Below are 7,387 nucleotides of genomic sequence, written 5' to 3'. Positions count from 1 at the left end.
GATCTTCTCTATCTCTTCTATCAACCCTATCTGGTGCGGATCCCACACTGCTGAGTAGTATTCAAGCAGTGGGCGAACAAGTGTAACCTACTTCCTTTGTTGTAGGATTGCATTTCCTTAGGATTCTTCCAATGAATCTCAGTCTGGCATCTGCTTTACCGACGATCAACTTTATATGATCATTCCATTTTAAATCACTCCTAATGCGTACTCCCAGATAATTTATGGAATTAACTGCTTCCAGTTGCTGACCTGCTATTTTGTAGCTAAATGATAAGGGAGCTATCTTTCTATGTATTCGCATCACATTACACTTGTCTACATTGAGATTCAATTGCCATTCCGTGCACCATGCGTCAATTCGCTGCAGATCCTCCTGCATTTCAGTACAATTTTCCATTGTTGCAACCTCTCGATACACCACAGCATCATCTGCAAAAAGCCTCAGTGAACTTCCGATGTCATCCACCAGGTCATTTATGTATATTGTGAATAGCAACGGTCCTATGACACTCCCCTGCGGCACACCTGAAATCTCTCTTACTTCGAAGTCTTCTCTCCATTGAGAATGACATGCTGCGTTCTATTACCTAGGAACTCCTGAATCCAATCACACAATTGATCTGATAGTCCGTATGCTCTTACTTTGTTCATTAACATTAAGCAACTGTGGGGAACTGTGTCAAACGCCTTGCGGAAGTCAAGAAACACGGCATCTACCTGTGAACCCGTGTCTAAGGCCCTCTGAGTCTCGTGGACGAATAGCGCGAGCTGGGTTTCACACGACCGTCTTTTTCGAAACCCATGCTGATTCCTACAGAGTAGATTTCTAGTCTCTAGAAAAGACATTATACTCGAACATAATACGTGTTCCAAAATTCTGCAACTGATCGACGTTAGAGATATAGGTCTATAGTTCTGCACATCTGTTAGACGTCCCTTCTTGAAAACGGGGATGACCTGTGCCCTTTTCCAATCCTTTGGAACGCTTCGCTCATCTAGAGACCTACGGTACACCGCTGCAAGAAGGGGGGCAAGTTCCTTCTCGTACTCTGTGTAAAATCGAACTGGTATCCCATCAGGACCAGCGGCCTTTCCTCTCTTGAGCGATTTTAATTGTTTCTCTATCCATCTGTCGTCTATTTCGATATCTACCATTTTGTCAACTGTGCAACAATCTAGAGAAGGAAGCACAGTGCAGTCTTCCTCTGTGAAACAGCTTTGGAAGAAGACATTTAGTATTTCGGCCTTTAGTCTGTCATCCTCTGTTTCAGTACCATTTTGGTGACAGAGTGTCTGGACATTTTGTTTTGATCCACCTACCGCTTTGACATAGGACCAAAATTTCTTAGGATTTTCTGCCAAGTCAGTACATAGAACTTTACTTTCGAATTCATTGAAAGCCTCTCGCATAGCCCTCCTCACACTACATTTCGCTTCGCGTAATTTTTGTTTGTCTGCAAGGCTTTGGCTATGTTTATGTTTGCTGGGAAGATCCCTTTGCTTCCGCAGCAGTTTTCTAACTCGGTTGTTGTACCACGGTGGCTCTTTCCCATCTCTTATGATCTTGCTTGGCACATACTCATCTAACGCATATTGTACAATGGTTTTGAACTTTGTCTACTGATCCTCAACACTATCTGTACTTGAGACAAAACTTTTGTGTTGAGCCGTCAGGTACTCTGTAATCTGCTTTTTGTCACTTTTGCTAAACAGAAAAATCTTCCTACCTTTTTTAATATTTCTATTTACGGCTGAAATCATCGATGCAGTAACCGCTTTATGATCGCTGATTCCCTGTTCTGCATTAACTGATTCAAATAGTTCGGGTCCGTTTGTCACCAGAAGGTCTAATATGTTATCGCCACAAGTCGGTTCTCTGTTTAACTGCTCAAGGTAGTTTTCAGATAAAGCACTTAAAAATATTTCACTGGATTCTTTGTCCCTGCCACCCGTTATGAACGTTTGAGTCTCCCAGTCTATATCCGGCAAATTAAAATCTCCACCCAGAACTATAACATGGTGGGGAAATCTACTCGAAATATTTTCCAAATTATTCTTCAGGTGCTGAGCCACAACAGCTGCTGAGCCCGGGGGCCTATAGAGACATCCAATTACCATGTCTGAGCCTGCTTTAACCGTGACCTTCAACCAAATCATTTCACAATTCGAATCTCCGTCAATTTCCTACGATACTATTGCACTTCTTATCGCTATAAACACGCCTCCCCCTTCACTGTCCAGCCTGTCTCTGCGGTATACATTCCAATCTGAGTTTAGGATTTCATTACTGTTTACATGTGGTTTCAGCCAACTTTCTGTCCCTAGTACTATATGGGCGTTGTGACCGTTTATTAATGAGAGCAGTTCTGGGACCTTTCTATAGACGCTCCTGCAGTTTACTATTCGCACATTAATATTGTTATTCCCTGTTGCATTTTGCCTACTCCTGCCTTGCCGCGTCTCAGGAGGCGTCTTGTCGGGCCTAGGGAGGGAATTCTCTAACCTAAATAAACCCCATGTGCACTCCACACGTACTCCGCTACCCTCGTAGCCGCTTCCGGCGTGTAGTGCACGCCTGACCTATTCAGGGGGATCCTACATTTCTCCACCCGATAGCGGAGGTCGAGAAATTTGCACCCCAGCTCTCCGCAGAATCGTCTGAGCCTCTGGTTTAAGCCTTCCACTCGGCTCCAAACCAAAGGACCGCGATCGGTTCTGGGAACGATACTACAAATAGTTAGCTCTGATTCCACCCCGCGAGCGAGGCTTTCCGCCTTCACCAACTCCGCCAACCGCCTGTACGAACTGAGGATGACCTCTGAACCCAGACGGCAGGAGTCATTGGTGCCGACATGAGCAACAATTTGCAGTCGGGTGCACCCAGTGCTCTCTATCGCCGCCGGTAGGGCCTCCTCCACATCTCGGATGAGACCCCCCGGCAAGCAGACAGAGTGAACACTGGCCTTCTTCCCCGACCTTTCCGCTATTTCCCTAAGGGGCTCCATCACCCGCCTAACATTGGAGCTCCCAATCACTAATAAACCCCTGCCCCCGTGTGCCTGCTCGGACCTTGCTGAAGGAGCAGCCACATGTCCACTCACAGGCAGAGCGGGTGATGCCACACGGCCAGCTTCCACATTGACCCACCGCCTCGTGCGCCGCGAACGCCGCTGAACCCTCCACTCCCCTTGGGGAGAGGGTGGCCCAACCGCGCCCGGTACCCGCGAAGATGTCTCGACAGCAGGGACAGTGGGTGAAGCATGTAACACCTGGGGTGTACCTTGCGACGCACGAGACTCCCCACTGCCGCTACACTCCGAGGCAGCAGCCTGAAGACGGCTGACCGCGGCCATCAACACGCTCAGCTGTTCGCGAAGAGTGGCCAGCTCCTCCTGCGTCCGTACACAGCAGTCACACATCCTATCCATCCTAAGGAATCAATTTACTGAAGAGACTTAATCAACTTTTAACTAGACTGCTAATTCACTAAAGGCGGCTGATTATTGACTAAACTGTGATTGCTAACCACTTCTTGTAGAAAACAATGAAAATAGCACTACCTGTCTCTGGACTGTATTCAAAACAAACACTACCACTACTAGCACTGTGGCTGACTAAAGGGACTCTCTCTGACTGTATTCAAAACAAACACGAAATTTATGGAACACTATTACTCCCAGTCGACAATTAAAGCTTCCTAAAAGCAAAAACACACCGAAGAAGAAGTGACAAGTAAGAAAAATACAGTTAATACTTAAATTAAGGTAGCTCGCTACATAGCAGACGTGAAGCAGACGGCGGTTAGGGCGACACTGTCATCTCGACTGCTAGTAATACGAGGCAGTTGGGATCCAGCACGGCGTTCCGTATTACCCTCCTGAACCCACAGTTTCCATATTCTGATAACAGTCATCGGATCTAGACCAACGCGAGCAGCAATGTCACGATATGATATACCGCTATCGCGATAGCCTACAATCCGACCTTTATCAAAGTCGGAAACGTGATGGTACGCGTTTCTCCTCCTTACACGAGGCATCACAATAACGTTTAACCAGGCAACGCCGGTCAGCTGCTGTTTGTGTATGAGAAATCGGTTGGAAACTTTCCTCATGTCAGCACAATGTAGGTGTCGCCACCGGCACCAACCTTGTTTGAATGCTCTGAAAAGCTAATCATTTGCATATCACAGCATCTTCTTCCTGTGGGTTAAATTTCGCGTCTGTAGCACGTCATCTTCGTGGTGTAGCAACTTTAATGGCCAGTAGTGTACCATGCCGAATATAGGCTCATGATGGCTTGCTATCAACGGTAGCAAAATGGGACGTAGAATATCGTCGACATACCGCTGTGCTGTAAAGGGGTCCTGCCATGAAAATAAATGGCACTGCTGACCATCACTCGCGACTGTCGGACCACATGGCGGGCAACAGTCGGGTCGGTATCCCACCGCCATCTGGGACGACTGCACACAGTTCTTCGCTGGTCGTCGAGGCTCAGCGTCTGGAGGCGCCCATGACAGCGGTGCGACACCAACCTGACCGTCGCCAGCCATGTGGTCCGACAATAATGAGTTGTAGTCTGCAGCGATATTTATTTTCATGGCAGCACACCTTTGGTTGTCATCCACGGTACCCTTGCATCACGGTGGTACGTCTACGATACTCTACGGCCCCGTTTTGTTGCCCTTTGTGGCAAACCATCCTGTGATTACATTTTAGCAAGATAATGCCCGCCCGCACACGGCGAGGGTTTCCACTGTCTCCGTACTTGCCAGAATCTACCTTGGCCATCAAGATCACCGGATCTCTCTCCAACTCAAAACGTTTGGAGCATTATGGGGAGGGCCCTCCAGCCAACTCAGGGTTTTGACGATGTAACGTGCGAAATGGACATAATTTGGCACAATATATCACTATCAATCAATGCCTAGCTGAATAACTGCTTGCATAAAGGTCAGAGGTGTAACAACGCTTTATTGACTTGCTCAATTTCTGGAGCTCTTTCACTGAACAAGTCATCCAGTTTTTCTGAAATTTTAATCATTTGTTTGTCTCTGCGTGTACACAACTTCTTCCGATTTCTGTCCCATTCGGGTAACTATTTCGTGGTTGTAATTTTTTTCTCTTAGAGTGTATGAAGGAGATTCTATTTAAACACAGTTACTTAGTAAGCTTCTCATCAGCATTGTTTACCGTAAAATTCGATAGGTTTGTTTCTTGTAGTAAGTGCAGGATGAGTAAGTACCTGATGCAGAGAGTTTTGATGTCTACATCTACTTGACTACTCTGCAACTCGCATTTAAGTGTCTGACACTTTCAGACTATTTCTCTGCAGTCCCACTGTCCAAAACGGGCAGGAAGAGGGAACACTTAAGTCTCTCCGTGCGAGGTCTTATTTCTCGCATTTTATTTCGATGATCATTTCTTCGTCTGTAGGTGGCCGTTATGAAAATATTTTTGCACTCGGAGGAGTAACTTGGAGTTTAAATTTCGTGAAAAGATCTTGCCACCACGAAATATACCTTTATATTAATGATTACCATTCCAACTCGCGTATGATATGAGTGACATTCTCTGTATTATTTCGCGGTAATGTAAAACGAGCTGTTCTCTGTTGAATATTTCCGATGTCCTTCGCCAACCGTATCTGGTAAGGATCCCATACCCCATATCAGTACTGTATCAGCACATGGACAAGAGTACTGTAAGCAGTCTTCTTAAGCGTTCTGCGAATGAAACGAAGTCATTGGTCAACCTTACCCACTATAATATCTACGCGATCATTCAGACTTAAATTGTTCGTAATTAAGTATTTAGTTGAACAGACAGGCTTTTGATTTCTGTGATTTATCGTCTAGCCGAAATTTAGCGATTCCATTTAGTACTCATGTGGATGACCTCATACTTTTCATTATTTAAAGTCAATTGCCAGTTTTTGCGCCATACAGATATCGAGTCTGAACCATTTTGTAATTTGTTTTGATCTTCTGATGACTTTACTAGACAGTAAATGACACCATCAGCTGCAAACATTGTAAGAAGGCTGATCAGATCGTCTGCTAAACCATTTATACAGATTGGGAACAACAGAGGGCCTATACACATCCTTGGGAAACACCAGATATCAATTTCGATATACTTTCCGCGAACTGTGGCCTTTGTGAAAGGAAACCACGAATCCAGTCTCACAACTGAGGCGATTCTTCATAGGTACGTAATCTGGTTAGACGACTCTTGTGAGAGACGGTATCAGAAGCTATCTGGAAATCCAGAAATATGAAATAAATTTGAGATCATGTGTTCACAGAACCCTTAACTTTCTGAGAACAAAGAGCTTCAAAAAACCATGAACTTCCTGGTAAATCTCTGCATGGGAACGTAGAAGTTCATGTGACTGCTTATGTTATAACAAAATGGCTCTAGCAACCTTAGCTTAACCTACACACTTGGGTAGGTTATAAGGAACTTTACGACACTTCAAGATGTAGATGAGGTGAGCGCTAAATGCAGACACAGACGTTGCGACCTGCGCCTGCGCAGCTTGTGAGGTACGGGCTGGACGGGCTAAACGAGCGTCCGCGCGGGGTGTTTGCCCAGCAAGTGTCCAGGCAGCTGTCGTCAGGAACAGCTTGGCCCGAAACTCGAATAACCACCAGCACTTCAGTGTAGCGAGAACAAACAGGAATGCTTAGTTTGGGATGAGCTCGTGTGCGGTCTGGCAGAGACATTTGCATCTCTGGTGGTCTGTGGGCGCTGAGCCGGACATAATGAACGCTGAATGTTTACACGTGTAACACTGCGGGAAAAATTAGTCAGCAAATGATAAATGGAATAGTACATCTTGTTGCTGCAGTTATTTTTGTGGAAAAGAGAGGGAGAATAAAACTTGGTCCATATTTTCAATATATGAGTGCTCGTGTCGCTGGCTGTTCTTTCTGAAACACTGACATACCGTAAAGACTCACCGAAAACTTTGCTCTACTTTCTACTATGATTCATGTTGGCGAATAGTGTTGCTCGCGGCAATTAAGTGTATATTTCGTCTTAAGATGAGTATTTAGGAAGATGTAAAACATGAAGTGTGTCGGACACCATTGACATCAACGTACATTCTCTGTTTGCAGAAGTTTCATTATCACTCACTATGTGGTGTGAACTTTGTCTTGACCGCTCAGTTTTCGAAAGCGTTGTGAACGATTCGATAGCAGATAAATATTTGTGACAGGCAAGAATGTAAGCGTCATTGTTGATCGTTTCAGTCGCAGCAATTTAAGCTGTGTTGTTGCTCTGCCTAACAACGCTCTCGTAAATCGCGACTTGTTCAGAATGAACAGCAAAGTATTTCTGACAAGCAAGACTAGAAGTATGTAAAAAAGTATGGG

The sequence above is a fragment of the Schistocerca gregaria genome, chromosome 8 (genome assembly GCF_023897955.1).
Source record: "Schistocerca gregaria isolate iqSchGreg1 chromosome 8, iqSchGreg1.2, whole genome shotgun sequence".
NCBI classification, from domain to species: Eukaryota; Metazoa; Arthropoda; class Insecta; order Orthoptera; family Acrididae; genus Schistocerca; species Schistocerca gregaria.
The sequence above is the reverse complement of the archived record's forward strand: the minus strand, read 5'-3'. Positions refer to the sequence as shown.